This window comes from Globicephala melas, chromosome 14, assembly GCF_963455315.2.
Source record: "Globicephala melas chromosome 14, mGloMel1.2, whole genome shotgun sequence".
Lineage (NCBI taxonomy): Eukaryota > Metazoa > Chordata > Mammalia > Artiodactyla > Delphinidae > Globicephala > Globicephala melas.
This window is the reverse complement of record NC_083327.1, coordinates 59393569-59411848: the sequence shown is the minus strand read 5'-3', so window position 1 is coordinate 59411848 and position 18280 is coordinate 59393569. Positions and strand designations below refer to the sequence as shown.

Genomic DNA, 18280 nt, shown 5'->3' with positions numbered 1-18280 from the left:
TCTTTCCAGCTCACAAAGTAACTCTTTCCTCTTCTGACTTAAAAATACAAATACAAAAAAAAAGATCCTTACACTTTCAAAAAGCCATGTTTTTGCTTTCAGTTTTAAGCCTAGACGTTTTATAATTGGGGAAATCAAGTATTTGGCTTGATTAACTATACTCTTTTTTGCATCCTGTGTATACATTCATACAGTATGAAAATAAAACTGGTTAGCAAAGAAATTATTATCTCTGTCCTATTATGTAACGTATTCTATGCTCTTAATATGAAACTTAGCACCAAGAGATGGAAGGGTGAAGAAATATTTTTGATTAATTAGTTTAAAAAAAAAGGGAAAAAGGAAAACTTTTCTTAAAAAGTAAGCATAAAATTCACTATGAAACCCACAAAAGTCCATTAAAAACTCCAAGAAAAATAAGAACTAAAAGGGAAGGACACGATAATAAAACCCTTCTTTCCCACTGGTTCTTACCTATGATTCATCACCAGAAACTATATGAACTGCCCAATGAATATGTAGAAATCACTTCAAAGTGAATGTCACTTTCTGAAAGACTATGATAGCTTGACTTTGGGACTGACTAAAGGAGCTCCAGATCACACAAGCAAACTAGACAGATACTTCCAAGCAGAAGTCAGAATGAGACAAGCTTCCTATGGTTTAAAAAACAAAGATTTTAAAAAATCTTTAATACCAATGGCTTTACGTAACATCCTTCTCCAAATAACTAACCAGAAAGTTCTTATTATTTTAATTTATTCTTAAAGTAGTAATTGTAATGCCAGAGAACACATCTATTGATTACTTACTATCTAGTTTGCACAGTCCCAGATTCATAGCTTATGCTTAATAAGAATATGATGAAAGATTGAAGTAGATATAGATATTCTTTTAGATATTGTTAGAACTTTGCATTCTTCAAAGTAATTCTTTTTAGAGGTTTTATTCATTTGTTCATGGTCGAATGAGGGAACAATAATATTTAGGATACCATGACTACTATAGGAGAGGTCTATGCAGTGAGGTCGATGTTCAGAGGACAATCTACTTGTTCAGAGGCAAGTGACTTCTGAACTAAGTCTTAAAGGACATAGGCTTCAAAGACGAAATCTGGAAAAAGTAGGTACTTCATGGGGTTTGTCAGAGGAATCATATTATGAAGACCTTATAAATGGTAAAGAATTTGGAATTTAATCTTTGGACAATGAAGACCAATGAAGGATTTTAAGAAACAGACTGGGTAGAGATGGTGCAGGAGGTAGTGTGGAAGGGGACAGGCTGAGGACTGAGGGACAGATAAGAGCCTAATGCAGCAAGAGAGAAAGTATACATTCCATGAAAGCAGACATGGCATTGATCTTGTATATCACTAATCCCTAGCCTTGAATAGACGCTCCTTGCTATGGTATGAATGTTTGTAACCCTTCAGAATTCATATGTATAATCCTCACCCCCCAGAATTAGGGAGTGGGGCCTTTGGGAGGTGCTTAGATCACGAAAATGAAGGCTCTACAAATGGGATTAATGCTCTTACAAATGAGACCCCACAGAGCTCCCTAGCCCTTCTACCACGTGAGGACACAGTGAGAGAAAGTCACTGGCTCTAAACCAGGAGGTGGGCTGTCACCACATACAACCGTGCTGGAGCCTCCATCTGGCATTTCCCAGCCTCCAGAATGGTGAGAAATAAATTTCTGTTGTTTATAAACTACCTGCAGTATTTTGTTACAGCAGCCCAAATGGATTAAGAGAGTCCCCAAATATGAGTTCACTAAGTGAATCATTCAATCCATCAGTGAGAGATGGTGAAGGCCTGAATTAAGATAGGAGCCATGGGGAGAGTTGAGAGGATGTTTTTGATAGATACTTCTAAGACAGAATTGACAGACTACTGTTATTGACTGAAACAAAGTATAAAGTAGAATATGATCTGACCTTTTAATCTGTCCTTGAAAAAACTTTGGTAATACCAAAGATCAAAAAAAAAAAGTTAACTTATGCCTTCTTTAAAATACTTCAAAACGCCATCTTTCCTCTGAATTGATGGAGAAAAGTTAGATGATCATTAAGAAACTTGTTTTGCAAGTCCTGATTATGCAGAGACGTTAATCACGAGTCATGCAAGCTCCAATCATCATGTTCTATTCTGACTTCCAAAAAGAAGAACAGGTAAGAATTAACCTACCTGATGAAAAGACAACCTACAGAATGGGAGAAAATATTTGCAAATGATGCGAGAGACAAGGGCTTAATCTCCAAAATATACAAACAGCTCATACAACTCAACAACAAAAAACCAAACAACCCAATCGAAAAATGGGCAGAAGACCTAAATAGACATTTCTCCAAAGAAGACATACAGATGGCCAACAGGCACCTGAAAAGATGCTCAACATCACTAATTATTAGAGAAATGCAAATCAAAGCTACAATGAGGTACTACCTTACACCAGTCAGAATGGCCATCATTAAAAAAGTCTACAAATAACAAATGCTGGAGAGGGTGTGGAGAAAAGGGAACCCTTTTACACGGTTGGTGGGAGTGTAAGTTGGTACAGCCACTATGGAAAACAGTATGGAGGTTCCACGGAAAACAGTATGGAGGTTCCGCAGAAAACTAAAAATAGAATTACCATATGATCCAGCAATCCCACTCCTGGGAATATACCCAGATGAAACTATAATTCAGAAAGATACATGCACCCCTATGTTCATAGTAACACTGTTTCACAATAGCCAAAACATGGAAACAACTTATCCCACTGACAGATGAATGGATAAGGAAGATGTGGTGTGTGTGTACACACACACACACACACACACACACACACACACACACGCACACGCACACACACACAATGGAATACTACTCAGTCATAAAACAGAAGGAAATAATGCCATTTGCAGCAACATAGATGCAACTAGAGATTATCATACTTAGTGAAGTAAGTCAGAAAGAAAGACAAATACCATATGATATCACTTATGTCATAAAATATGGCACAAATGAACCTATCTACAAAACAGAAACAAACTCATAGATATAGAGAACAGACATGTGGTTGCCAAGGGGGTGGGGGGAGGGAATGGGATGGAGTGGGAGTTTGGGGTTGGTAGATGCAAACTATTACATTTAGAATGGATAACCAACAAGGTCCTACTGTATAGCACAGGAAATATATTCAATACCTTGTGATAAACCATAATGGACGAGAATATAAAAATATGTGTATGTGTATAACTGAGTCACTTTGCTGTACGGCAGAGATCGGCACACCATTGTAAATCAACTCTACTACAATAAAAAATAAAAATTTTAAATAAAGAAACTTGTATGTTCACAATGTCTTGATCACAGAATTAGAAGCCAAATGGACAGTTTTACCTAAATTTAAACACACTGTCCCATTTGAGAGATCAGTACTTCATTAAACAGTGACTGCTGAAATATACACACTATTAAAGGAACACTATTCTTACAAAATACGTAGAATTTTGTCTTTAATGACCACTAATTTAGTTTTGAATTTGTTTTGAATAAAGCTGAAACAAGCAGGCCAAGAAACGAGGCAGAATTTCATGCCCATAATTTAAATCCAAATCTTAGTTTTCATAAGACACACAAGGAAATGAGCCAAAAATATGCCAAGAGAAAAAAGATAAATAATGTTAAATGCATTTAATTGGTGGCAAAAACATGAATTTTAACCCTTAATGTTATAAAAGTACATAAAAAAAATCAAAGCAAGGTGAAAAAGAATTAAGAGTTTATTTCAAGAAAATAACTATTAGTATGTAATGAAGATACAAACATCAAACGCTGAATTTTTTTTGTTTGCTTGCTTTTTTTTTTTTGTGGTACGTGGGCCTCTCACTGTTGTGGCCTCTCCCGTTGCGGAGCACAGGCTCCGGACGCGCAGGCCCAGAGGCCATGGCTCACGGGCCTAGCCGCTCCGCGGCATGTGGGATCTTCCCGGACCGGGGCACGAACCCGCGTCCCCTGCATCGGCAGGCGGACCCTCAACCACTGCGCCACCAGGGAAGCCCGATACTACTTTTTATCCCAATTCACAGATGATGATGCTGAGAACTAGAAAGATTAATCTGCAAGCAATTATGTAGTAAATTTTAAATCCTGATCTCTGAGGGCATTTTAACGAGTAAATGTTAAAAAACTAAAATTCATAAACATATAAACTAATCTTTTTAAAATGAAGATCAAAACACCTTAATATTTAAAAGTTCAATTTTTAATATATCATAATAATGATAATTGCTGCCATTTATTAAGTATTCTTTTCCACTCATTGTACTGGACTATATATATGTAATATCACTTAATCTATGAAAACGGGAGTGATGGATGAAATCCTCCTTCTACAAATGAGAAAACCAAGGCTCAGAGAGGTTAAACAACTTGGCAATGTCACACAGCTAGCACTAACAGGGACAGAATTAGAACTGAATGCTCCACAGCAAGCCTTTCTCTCCGATGCTAGATTTGCCAGTTGCTTTTATCAGGTTGTTTTAAAATTAAGAGTTGAAACTAACATTCTGTGGAACAATTTTTGACACTACTAGTTACTTCTTGCAATATATTAACCATCTAATAAATCTTTTAAATTAGACTACTGAAGTAACCTTTTTTTTAACCAAGCACTAGTAACATGTACCAACACCCTAACAAGTGCAAAGATGGTCTAATGCATAAAACAGCGTCCGTTTTGTTGTCTTTGCTGTTGTTGTACGTCTGATGTATCAGGATCCACTCATTCAACAAGGCTTTACTGAATGCCTTGGGGTATATGAGGCACCCTTCTAGGCACGGCGATGAACTAGACCTGAACAGTCCAGCAAAGTAGCCACTAGACACACCGTGACTATGTAGAACTTGAAATGTGGTTAAGTCTAAACTGAGATGTGCTGGAAATGTAAAAGGCACATGGGATTTCAAAGACTTAGTATGCAAAAAAGGGAAAATATCTCAATATTTTTTATACTCATAAATAAAATGATATTTAGGTGTACTGAGTTATAATCCCTTCTTTTTACTTTTCTAACAAAGCTAAAATCACAAGCGGTTTGGACTATATTTCTGTTGAACAGCGTTGACTTAGACGAACAAAAACCTGCCTGCATGGATCATGCATTTTAGTGGAGGAGATATAAAATAAAAATGTGAACAGATAAGCAACAAATATAAAGTCAGCAGCAACGATTGCCAAGAGAAAATGAATAAGGGGTTAGAAAAGACTGGTCAACAATATTACATTAGCTAGCCACTTATAAAAAACTGATGTTCTTATTTCACAAAACCATTCACTCTTCAAATTTTTTAGGCTGTTATGTACATGAGTAATATAAATTGTACTTTTTAAACAATTATAAAGAATGTGGGATCTGGTATTGAGAATAATGAATATTTCCAATGTCGGGAAAATATATGTATAAAATATAATCTCTAGAATGTCTTGCATTATGACAATTATATTCAAGTATAAAAATCAACTTAAAATTTTTCACATTTTATAACACTAGGTACTTTGAGAGGCTTACAATCTTTTGAGGGAAAACAGAATTAACTTGTAAAAAAAATTGCAAAGAAAAACCAGTTTCTTTTATCCCATCCACCTTCTTCTAAAAATGCTGGAACCAATTATCCCAATTATTTTGTAATCTTGCTGTTTATAAATCCTGAAACATTATCAATAATAAAAAAATGTAGGGGGCTTCCCTGGTGGCGCAGTGGTTGAGAGTCCGCCTGCCGATGCAGGGGACACGGGTTCGTGTCCCAGTCCGGGAAGATCCCACATGCCCCGCGGAGCGGCTGGGCCCGTGAGCCATGGCCGCTGAGCCTGCGCGTCTGGAGCCTGTGCTCCGCAACGGGAGAGGCCACAACAGTGAGAGGCCCACGTACCACAAAATAAATAAATAAATGAATGAATGAATGAATGAATGAATGAATGAATGTAGGACTTCCCTGGTGGTGCAGTGGTTGAGAGTCTGCCTGCCAATGCAGGGGACACGGGTTCAAGCCCTGGTCCGGGAAGATCCCACATGCTGCAGAACAACTAAGCCCGTTCGCCACAACTACTGAGCCTGTGCTCTAGAGGGTGTGAGCCACAACTACTGAGCCCACGTGCCACAACTACTGAAGCCCGCCGCCTAGAGCCTGTGCTGTGCAACAAGAGAAGCCACCGCAATGAGAAGCCTGCGCACTGCAACGAAGAGTAGCCCCTGCTCGCCGCAATGAGAGAAAAGCCCGCATGCAGCAACGAAGACCCAAATCAGCCAAAAAAAATAAATAAAAAACGTAAAGGATGGAATAATGGAAGAAGACATTTTAAAAAGACCTCTTTTGTAACTTTATTTTGTTTTGAAGTGAACTTTAACGATTAGGCCTTAGAGCATACTATACAGTGATAATGAAAGATCAATTCTGAAACTATAAATCCAAGATAAAAACTTTATAAATGAAAATTTGCTGATGTAATGAATAACTTATACATATTTTTGTGGGTGGTATGTAAGACAATTTTTATTTCTTCACTGAACTCTGTAGAGAATCTAATAAAAAATAGATTTGAATGCATTACTGTTTAAGGAAAACAATGGATAAAATATAGATATAAAAATAAAATTCTTTCCTCCAATACAAATTATGTTGTAGGTTATTGCATGCAATACTCTTTGGAATATAGAAAGTGATACAAAATTAATGTTAACAATAATTGTCAGCTCTGATTGTATTTCAAGTGTGAATACTACAAAATGTACATGACTCAGTAAATAATATTTATACAAATACTGTAGTGTATCAATGCCTAGAGTCTTGTATTAGTACACACTTTATAAAATGTATTTTATGACTGGGTTAGATAACTTATTATAAATAATTGCTGATAAAGCAGAATGGGTACCTAACTTTAGTTACCATTAGGTTCTAATTTAGTAAAAAAAAAAAAGAGACAGAGGTATAAATGGTTATGTGCCATTTTTTTCATATTTTCTAATACTTAGAATTTGGTCATATTTGAATTTTAAATTATGTAATGGACCTTAAAAGTTTTTCTTGTAATTATTCCAGCTTTATTCTAGAAATGTAAATTATCCTCTCAATTCCTACATCTCCATTAGATGACCTTTTTAACACATTTAATTTTTTCAATTAGTTGAACCAAGCTCAGAGTTTGATGCGCTTCCCCCTGAACATCCTGTTCTCTAATTAACAGCATTAAATAAATATGAATTAAACGATGTCCCTTTCTATTTTACTTCAGGATGCACACAGTAACATAACTAAGAAAATATAAAAGTAGGTATATGAATTAATTTTAAAATTGAGTCAAAATAATAACACTTGGCATACTCAAGTAAACATATATTTTTTGCAATAGAGGCTTTTGCCGAAAATTATTCTAGTGTTTATTTACTTAGAGTAGTGAAAGAAAATATATGTTCCTTTTCTAAATATAATATTTGCAAGTTAATACCACTTTGGAACTTACCACAGGAGGTACACTTTAATGTGATAACTACGATTATTTGTTCAGCCAAGTAAATATAATTTGTGTTGAGGAGATCAGCATAGAATTGCTATTCTGCTATTCTCCCATACAAATTTACACTATCTAAACTGGCTTCTACGAAAACGTCTCCACATATCTCAGCAAGACTTATTTTACATTTTTTAGGTATGTTACAATTCAGTTCTTGACTTCTAAAAACTCAGTGCATGAAAAAAGAATCTTTGGAAAACAAAGGTTGTCACACAGAGTTTTAAAAAAGACACCTCTGTTTTAATATGCTCATACAAATTGAGAGTTTTTTCAAAAAAATAAAATACCATTTTGCCAAATGGTGGACAAAAAATTAAAGTTTTGGAGACAGACTTTGTGAAAATCTAATTACTAACTAATCTAATAGAACTATTGTTATAATGTGTCATTCTTCCTTAGAAACAAAAATCTTGCGGCTCTATAATTCACACATTTCTGAAATTCTTTTCATGGAGTTAGGGAAGTTTCTTTACTCCTCCCTTTTCTTATTATATCCCTCTTCGATGTTTTTATCATTGCTTACTCGAGCTTCTCCCTGCAATACTAAGTATAGGTTTCCAAAAGCCCAAGGTACCACTTACTTATTATAAAAGTGTGTGAGAACTCTACTGCATCTACTTCGGTCCAAAGGAAAATTGCCATAACCCTTCTTTAAATGCTATTCATAGACAAAGTATAAAGATACAATTGAATATTCTGTTATTAACTGCAACTGTAAACAAAAGACAACACACAAGATGCTCATAATAGTGGGATTAGAGGTTTAATAAAAACAAAGCCACCACCAAAAACCTGAAGTGGAAATTATTTTACCCCTCTAGTATTGGACTGTCATGGCAAGATCTTACTTGATTTCTGGCCTTTAATGCAGGAGCCTTCCAGGACCCAGGTTTGGGGGAGGGAGGTTATATAAAATTACACACTGGGGAGGAATTATGTTTTAAAGCTAAAAAATCCTATAGGCTATAACTCTTCATCAACTACAACTGTCACAATAGGGTTCAAATTATTTGAGAGTTCATTGCAAGGTTGAAAATATTTAAAAAGCAACTTAGTAACAATGACTGAGGGAGACAAAGCATAATTGTTCAGGTACAGTATATATGTATTAAATCAAATGTCAAGCCACATAAGCTTTTAAATTTCTGGAGTACATTTTCTCTTTAGTTATGCCATAGTCTTTTGTCACCTGCCATAAACTCCGTATATACTGTATAAAACATTCAAGAAAATTTCAAACTCTTTCTAACAGTATGTTTTTTCATTACTACCCACCAGGGACTATATCAAAAGTAATACAGTACTTAAAATGCCACAAAAGTAACCATAAGATGCCTTAACATATCATGTTACAGTTCAAATGAAAGTTGGTCCCCTCCTAAGCCTGGAAAGGAGACTAGATTGCCATGATACTTGGCATAAATATGACAGATAAGTGTTAAAATGATTTTTTTTCTCACAAATGTGCACTATAAACTATAAGAGATAGCTACCTATGTATGTATAGGTCTCTTTATACTTTTGAACATGTACTGTTGCAATTCTGGGTGTCACAAGATAGATAATATTAAAACAACAAAAAGGAAAATGGAATGTGCAATTCTAAACTAAGAACTAAATACTTAATGAGCATAATGTTGATTTGGTAGAATCCATTGCAGTTAAATTCAAATTGCTGACTCTACTGTACACGTTCTCACTGACCAGGAAAGAATAAATCCACCAGTATTCAATATGAAAATCTTTACCTTTAGATTGCCCTCCATTCAAGTGAAGATATATGAATTCACACAAACAACGCTTTAAAAATAATCTTAAGAATTGATCCTATTCCCCTAAATAGAGAAATCTTGCTAATGTTTCTGACAACGTTTTTTATATGTTTGTTTTCTTTTTCCTTTTTAAGATATTGGAATGTTTTGGCCACAAGGTTAAGAAAAACTTCTCCATTTATCATGACCTGCCAAGCACAACTGGCCCCTAGACTACACAGCCCTCTACCATTTAACTAATTCAGCTCATCTTAATCATGAAACTTCAAAAGAATTTGGCCACAGGCATCGACTAGCTATCATTTGTTTTAAAGTACAGATATCAGTCATTGTGTAACATATTCTAGTGCACCTGATATCATTTGTGCACTAGGTACGATTGATAACTAACCTTTTCAATTTGAACAGTAATCAATATAGAGATAATCTGGTTTATTAATACATAATTGTTGAATTTTAGTAAAAGTTTCTGTTAAAATCTCTCTTAGGTTTGAATATATATATGTAAACTTTAAAAAATATTTTCAATGAATATTTGAAAACTCTCCTAATGTGCCCAAAGGTATCACAATAACTAGTAAGGAAAACTGAGAAAGTCTTTAACTTTAAAAACAAATTGACAGGTAGAATGTAAACAATAAAATGTTAAAGACAATTTTAAATTGAACAACATATACCTGCAGATTGATCTGAATATGAATTTACATAGGATATAAATATTTCTGGCACAGCGTGTTGATAACAGAAGTATAAATGGACAGCTATATTTTCAAATTTTGTAAATTTTAAATTGTTGATCTTCCATTAAAATAGCAACTTTTAAAGAGAAAATCCTGAGGTTCTGGCATCATGTTCTTTATTTTTAAAATTAAACTATACCCAATAAGCAAAAATGTATTTGTAGCATACTGCATTTTAACTTGATTTTTAAAAGACATTCTAGCAACATTTTGAGTTTCAAAATCTATTCTAAAGTTGTTTTATATGAAGTCTATCTTGCATAACCATTGTTGTAAGAAGCTTATAAATCACCTTTCCTCAGGTTTAAATCCTAAAATGAAATTCTTCATTAGCAGAGTTAATAAAACACAGACTCTGTGGCATAATTTACACACTAAAAAAACACAAATTACGTTTTGAGTAGATTGAGTAGATTTTCTATCAAATTAAAGTAACGTTTTGAATTACCTGTAAGCTAAGGGCAAAAGACAAAATAGTTCCATGTGAAACGTATTTCGCACATACAAATTTGTGGTCAGAAAAAATAGTTCCGTTAACTGTGTAACTCCAAGTAAAAACTAAGCAATTTATTGCAAGCCTTTTAAAATGTACAAGTTGATTCTTTAGATGGAAGTGAAATTTAGTCAGGTAATTTCAAAATTTCTGTGACCCTAAATACGTGTCTATCATAAAGAATGAAGTACCCTCTGCAGTCTCAATGTAAAATAGATCCCCACAGTGGTTAAACTCAAGGGTTAAAGAGTAAAGGAACTATAAATTAGGTTTATCTGTCGTGAAGGTCTCATTCTAGGTAAACCTAATAAATAATTGAGATATACTTACAATTTTTTCCTCTTTGACCTCAATTAAAACGGCTTTCTGAGAGCCGGTTCTAAGGACAATTTATCGTGGTTTCCTCACTACACACTTATGAAGTCATCTGGCTTTTGTATTTCTTCAACAGCTGCATTACCTTCGAAATTGGCTTATAGTATTTCCCCAAAGCAAAATGTGAGACTGCCCCTGACACACACAACGACCTTCCTTCTGCGGGTGGCTGAGTTCAAAAAGTCAGATCATACAGTTTCAAAAATTCTAACAACAGTAACTCGTAAAGAACTTGGAGGAGGAAAGAGAGAAATCAAATTAGAGATTTTAAAAATTGGTCTCTCTCTCTCTCTTTCTTTCTCTCTCTCTTCCTCTCTCCCTCCCTCTCTCCCTCTCCCTAAGAAGTTATAACACCACATTATATGATTATTAGTATTTGCTTTTGTTGCTATTTTGATAAGTAGTATTTTACTAGTTTAGGAAAGGTTGAGTGAAAGAACAAACCAACAGGCAAAAAGCAAAATAAGGTAGTGCAACATCATTATTCAATTACACAGGATTCCAGAAAACAGTAACCGCAACTAAGGAAAGGAGCAGGAAACTGGATAGCGCTGACTGATGCTCAGTAGACCCTGGTAACCAAACTGGAAAACTTATTGGCTGTGATAATTCATCCTCCTTTTCTTCAAACAGGTTCCCTAAACAATCTAACTCTGGTAGTAAATCAGACACTTAGAAGACATTTTCTCCTCCAGAATTATGCTTTTCTCACAAGAATAATAAAACAGTACCAACAGAGCAAAGCCTTCCTCAGTTGTCTTGAATGAAAGAAATCTTTAAGATACTGTAATTATTGTGGCAATTCACCCACAGCTTAGTTCCTTAATGCAGCAAAACACCAATTCACACTCTTTCTTCATTCAAAGATAAAAAGGGATTCAACGATAAAAAAATATGTTTAAGTAATTTAAACCAAAGCATTCCAAAGGCTTCCACGTCAAGGTTTTAAATCAAAGCACGTGCTCAAGTGCACATCCAAATGAAGGTAAAAACCAGCTGGAAGCTTAAGGTATCATTAAGAAGTTAAAATTAAACTTACAATCATAGTTTTGGGAAAAAAAGAAATTTCCATAAATAGAGGGAAATATTTGTTCTCACAAAAAATATAAAATACATCATTGTGATGACTACATTTGAAATCTAATGAAAAACCCAAATTCGGCACAAAATTTCAAGATAAAAGTTATCCAGAAAAAAAAGCCTTTCATTTAAATGGCTGGTATTAATCGTTAAAACACTGCAGCATGCACCTTATTATAAGGGAAAACCCCTCAAAGTCAACTATTAAAACTTTCTAATGAAAGCTAATCTATTAATTATCAATTAATGGATCACCAGCATTTGTCCCAGCATTAACATAAGGTAATTACAGAGGTTCAATTTTATGAAGTAAAGACAAAATGTATTTAAAAGTTTCAGCATGGGCAGACTAGGGATTTTCTCTTAATGACCTATTCACTTAATGTCCTACTCACTCAATTTTTATGTACATATTTCGTCTCTCATTCTGTGCTAAAACTGAGAAAAATCCAAATTTATTTTACCTAATATTTTTTCTCTGAGATAGAACTGCTTATACTTAAATGACTTTCTACATAACACAATAATAATTATAACGCCTCCATCAGAAGCTAAATACAACTTACCTCATTCAAAGTCCAAAAACCTGAAACTAATTCCAGTTTTATTTGGAAGGAAGTTTTGTGTGTATGTGTGAAGTTCAACAGCCAATAAATTCCACTCTCCAGTGTGAGTAAGGATGAAACCCGGTTCAAGGATTACAGAACAGTCTGCACGGTTTATAGTCTCGAATCAATATCCAGGTAGCCTTAAAAACACCTTGCTCTGCCGTGAACCTGCAGGCTCTAGAAGCAGTGCAGTTATTTAGGTTAACTAGGAGGAGACCAGGAGAGTAAACACTCTTGGCTCTGACCAATGGCTTTCCACGCCTTTCTGTTTATAGTAAGATGACTTGTCGTCAGAGGTCACCCCCATCAACAGCTCCTGTCTTTCACTGGGATCTAAAGCATTTATCCTGATTCCTAGGCTGTCAACCTGCTGTCATGGGGACACCTTCATAACCCATTGGTGTAGCTACTCGAAGAGTTTAAATCCCTGCATTAAATTTTCCAAAAGCAAATTTTACTTGAGTTTCTTTTGAAGTGAAACATTTCTGCAGGAGAAATACCTCATGGCAAGTTAAGAACTGGTACTCATTTAAATAGGGATTAAATGAGGATTGGTATTCATTTAAAGTCCCAACCAACACTTTATGTTTTTTGTTTTTGGTTGAGGCAGAAAGTTTGTAAGATTTCACTTTCATTATTACGTCTCTCCATTAAGCACAAACTTTTCTTCTTCCCCTAGGCATACACATGTGCATGCTGACAAAACGGAAAGATAATTACAGGCATTTGTATTTCATCCATTTTTAATGTATTTTTATTTGAGGTAGAGGAAGGGATGGACACAATTAGACATGCTCACACAGAGGTTATCATTTTATGTAAAATATTTTCTAAAATAAAGCCTTTTGTGTTTTCAAAAGAAGACATATGTTAAGTTCTAATGAAATGAAAAGGAAACAAGAAGAGCTAAATTCAAGAGATACGGGTAATGCAAATAAGTCTATTCTCCGGCATTGAGGTTCCCCTTTTTTCTAAAGGTTTATAAAAAAGAATTGTTTTCTTTTGAGAAAACAATATTATGCAACTTTCCCCATCTAGTCCTTTTAAATATGTCTCACAGATCTCAAAAAAAAAAAAAAAAGCTAAGCTCATTTCATAAGTTCCTCCAACAATATTTCAGTTTAGCATTTACAGGCATTATGGGAATTACTGCCTCCAATCTGTCTGTGTAATTCTGGGATGGTTTCTTTTTCTTTCATTTTTCTTGGTCTCTACAGTGTGACTCTTTGATACAGTGAGGCAAAGCGTTCAAAATAAAGACCTACAGCCAAGGATTCAATACTTCATTCTGAGTAATTTGTAGCACAAATGTTTCTTGAAGTCATTTTCATTTTCGAGGGTGGAACTAGGTGAAGAGCCATTACCTATTTCAGGTCTGGGCTGCACTACAAGAAACCCCAGTGCCCTTAGGGACTGAAGACGGCGCTATCTCCCCACAGTATTGGCCACGGATGTTGCTGCTGAGAAACTGGATAAGGGTCCATGTCCCACCCACAGCACACGTTAGCCCAGGTTGTGATGCCACTCCAATACTTACTTGACAGAGAGCTGCCTGGGTCTATTAGAGTTAATAAAATGGTTCATTCATTATTTTAGAGACCCCACTTTTGACAGATTCAGTTCTTTGATCTTTGTATGGTTAGGATCACTAAAAGCAACGTCTTCTTTGCAGCTGAATCATCTTAAGTAGTTACAGCTCCTTGAGTATTGTGGTATACATCAGAGTTGTTAAGTTCAACAGAATATGCTTCTGAACTGGCTACTTTTTAAAGGGATTATAAATTATTCAATATTTTCTAAACTCTTAAGAGCTCAAGAAACATTCTTGGAAGTAAAAATCTATGTCTGTCCCTATTACAACAGAGACTGAACAAACCATACCCAAAACCCTGAGGAGGACAAAATCAGTTCATAAATTAAAGAAAGTTGGCTGTATGGTAATTTTCTTTCCCAGTCTCAGTTGGGGGTTGGGAAGTGGGGGGAGGGCAATGAGCCACGTGTGGTGAAAACTTTGAGATAAGGAAAATATAAACATGAAAATAAATGCCATGGGTGGAATAGGGAGGGTGGGAGGGAGATGCAAGGGGAAGGGGATATGGGGATATATGTATACATACAGCGGATTCACTTTGTTATACAGCAGAAACTAACACAACATTGTAAAGCAATTATACTCCAATAAAGATGTTTAAAAAAAAAGAAAAGAAATGCCATTTGTAGTTTCAACTCTTAAAGAGTACAGATAAATAAAATTTTTCTGAGAAATGTAATCTTTATCTCAGCTTACATTAGGGCATCAAAATGTGCCTTGGATCATAAAAGTAAATGCAAACTTTTACTTTAGACTGTTATGACTAAGTAGGAAAATTACACTGATGGTTTTTTAATAACATTTTATGGACAAAGATTGTTGGGATGCCCTTCTAGCCCCAGTGTACTGCCATCAATTAATTAAGTGACCTGGAACAAATAGATAAACCGTTCTTTCTGAGCATTTGTTTCCCCTCCTGTGAAATAAAGGTTTCCACCTCAGAGTGTCAGCAGTATTTATTTTTTCAATGCAAACCACATACTTTGAAGACTCCATCTACAAAATAGATTTTATTTACCTATAATTGCTTTCATTACCCATGCTTAAAATCAGGCATTATAGCTGTCAATCAATGCTGCTAATTATTATGACATACACTCCAGGTACAAATGAGTTAATAAAATAGCCAAAATCAAAGGTACTAGATGTTTTTAAAAGCCAAGAGAGCCTTATTATGAGTAAATGTTTGGTTTCCCTTATGTATTAAAATACAAAGTAATAAATACATAAAATACAGATACAGAAAACAAACTTACGGTTACCAAAGGGGAAAGGGGGATGGGGGTAGGGATAAATTAGGATACTGGGATTAACATATACATACTACTATGTATAAAATATATATAACTGAATCACTGTGCTGTACACCTTAAACTTACACTATATTGTAAATCAACTATACTTCAAAAAACAATTTTTTTAAAAATACTGAAAATGGCACCTTGACCTCCAAAACCTCTATTTAGTCCTTCAATTCTACCTTTCAGTGATGTAAGTACTATCAATGAGGGCCTGTCCCACATTCTGATAAAAGTGAAGCTATTATGAATGGCTGGCAGCCGGTACATTACAGCAGTGACTTGCATGGTGTCCGTGTTCCACTGTTATTTCTTAAATGCAGGAGTATCTTTCCAAGCAACATGCAAATCAAGATTAAGTTTATTCAATGGTGACAACTCTAAGGTTCAGTAGAAATCACATAATTTTTTTAAATCAAGAAAATAAATCAGTTACTGCAGTTTCATGGGGTGCATCCTTGACCACCCACCCTCCATAAACTCTTACACAGGTTGGTTGCTTCTGTGACCCCTGCTCTTCATGTCTTCCCCGCTTAGTGGCGTCATCTCCTCTTTTGTACACTGTCTAGTAATCTATCAAGCACCCACCCTCTTCAGAGTTATAAGATACCCACAGGTTCTTTTATAGCATTTCCCGCCACTTTTCATTATTGCCTAATTAATTATAAGACAGCTTTGTGAAAAATCCCTAGGAAGGATATTAGAAATTAAGAGATAAAACAGAGCCAACATGAGGGGACAAAAGAACACCAAAAGTGCAATCATGTAATTCTGACAACAACTGAAAAACCACGGAGAATGGAGGAAAAAAACAATTTAAAATTTCTGTGTGTACAATAAGCTCCCAAATTGCTGGTTTGAAAAAGGCCACATGGAATCAAAATTAAACAGCCGCCGCAAACTCCAGCAGCCTCCTTAGCCAGGTTACTGATGTGGTATCTATATTAGAATATAAAAAACGTAAAATTCAAAACCTAAGAGCCTATTTTTAAATAAACATTTAGCAAATTATGTCCATGACCTTGTATAACAAATACCACCTAGTAATCGATGCAGTAATTATAGTCATCGTTTGTTTAATCTTTTTCCTTCTTTTTCCGATAAGGCTGACAAACTCAAATACATTCAGAAGCCAAGTGGGTAATTTGAAGGAGTGAAGTGGGTCAAACGGAGGTGAGGCTATTGGCAAAATGCATGATCTGCCCGAAACCACTCAAATTCCACACTCCCTCTCATCTATTCTCATGTCTTAAATACTATCCATATGTTGTAGATTCCTAAATTTTCATCACCTCCTAAGACCCATCCTCTAAGTCCTAAACTCTTACTTTCTCCTAATTTACATCTCTATATAAATATCTCACAGCCATATCAAAATTTAACATGTCCAGTGTTAGGCTCTATTATAATTCTTTTTCACCAAGTCTATTTTTACTGTCCCATATTTTCCATATAAATAAATCCAGAAACCAGAATCATTGGGTCCTCCATTTCCTCAAACTCTGCATCTAAACGCATCTAAGCAGCAAGATTAGACCAACTTGAAGAACCATGCCTCCCAGAGCACTAGACCAAATTAGCAGAACAAATCTCAGAAACAATCAAAGTCAACCAGGTGGCTTTATCCTTAAGTTTCTGTATCAACCTTTCTACTTGGTCTATATATACCAATGTGCCTCACAAGAGGAACTCTTGGACAATTCTGTTATCCACAATGAGCTGGCCAGTGAGTTGAGTCTTCTCTGAATGCATTCCAGGACGAAGCTCGTGTCACTGATCACACCAGCTAAAATCAGGAACAAATTTCATATTGCCTCTTCTAATTGGAGACAGAGATAATGTCCCACAGGGCACACATAAGTAATAAGTCAATACCTCTCCATGAAACTCCCGAGTGACCAAGGGTGGCTTCATTTTGGATGGAGTTCCACATTTGATGATATATGATCTATAATCCTTAAACATTTGAATGTCTCTTATGTCAACCCTAACATAAAAGTCATCTAAATGACAAGTACAGTTCCAAGATACACACTGAGCCACCAGAAAGAAAGTGGCTTTTACATTTGATGGTACCCCATAAGTGGGAATGGCCTTGGTCGGGGAGGCACAGGTACATGGTGCCTCCAATGTGGCTTCTAGGTCAGTTGGTGGGCCTGACAGTTCCCAGTGCAGCTCCAATGATTGAGTCTAGTCTTGTTTTGCAAACTAGTCAGTTCGATCTCTGTTTGTTCATACCACTAACCAGTGGCATTTGCTTGCTCTATGAAATGAATGAGTAACAGCTATGGGAATGATGGGGAAGACATCAAAAGGTGTTCAGAGGCTTTTTGAATAAGAGGTGCGGCTGGGCCACCTTCTGCTGTTATGATAGACTTGTTGGTAAATTTAAGGGAAATGGTGTTCCAAACATGTCAGAGATATCTGGCAGGGGGATAGCAGAGCCTGGAGTCAGCTAACTTGAAGGTGCTTCTAACAGATGGGACTGCCATGCTAAAGCATTTTCCTCCAAGAAGAAGATGCTAAAGGTGACTCTGAAAAACAAAAAATCATTAATGTCCTTCCAACTACTGCACCTCCCAGACCTAAAGTTTTCTACCCACAGCCTCAGAGTCATTGCTCTTCCTCCATCCCCACAAAATCATGTGTCATGTTCCAGTCACTACAATTTCACCACCTTTCTCCAATCATTTTTTATTTTTAAAAAATTTTTATTATTATTTTTTTTTGCGGTACACGGGCCTCTCACTGTTTTGGCCTC

The 18280-nt window shown here is 35.6% G+C and overlaps 1 protein-coding gene and 1 non-coding gene across 12 annotated transcripts in view; both read right to left on the bottom strand.

Annotated features, from left to right (window-relative positions):
• EYA4 (EYA transcriptional coactivator and phosphatase 4) overlaps window positions 1–18280 on the bottom strand; it is a 261461-nt gene that overhangs the window by 127266 nt on the left and 115915 nt on the right. The gene's annotated exons all lie outside the window — the stretch shown is intronic.
• LOC115851568 (U8 small nucleolar RNA) lies at window positions 2057–2195 on the bottom strand. The gene has a single exon (XR_004038846.1). It is a non-coding gene; the product is annotated as a U8 small nucleolar RNA (small nucleolar RNA).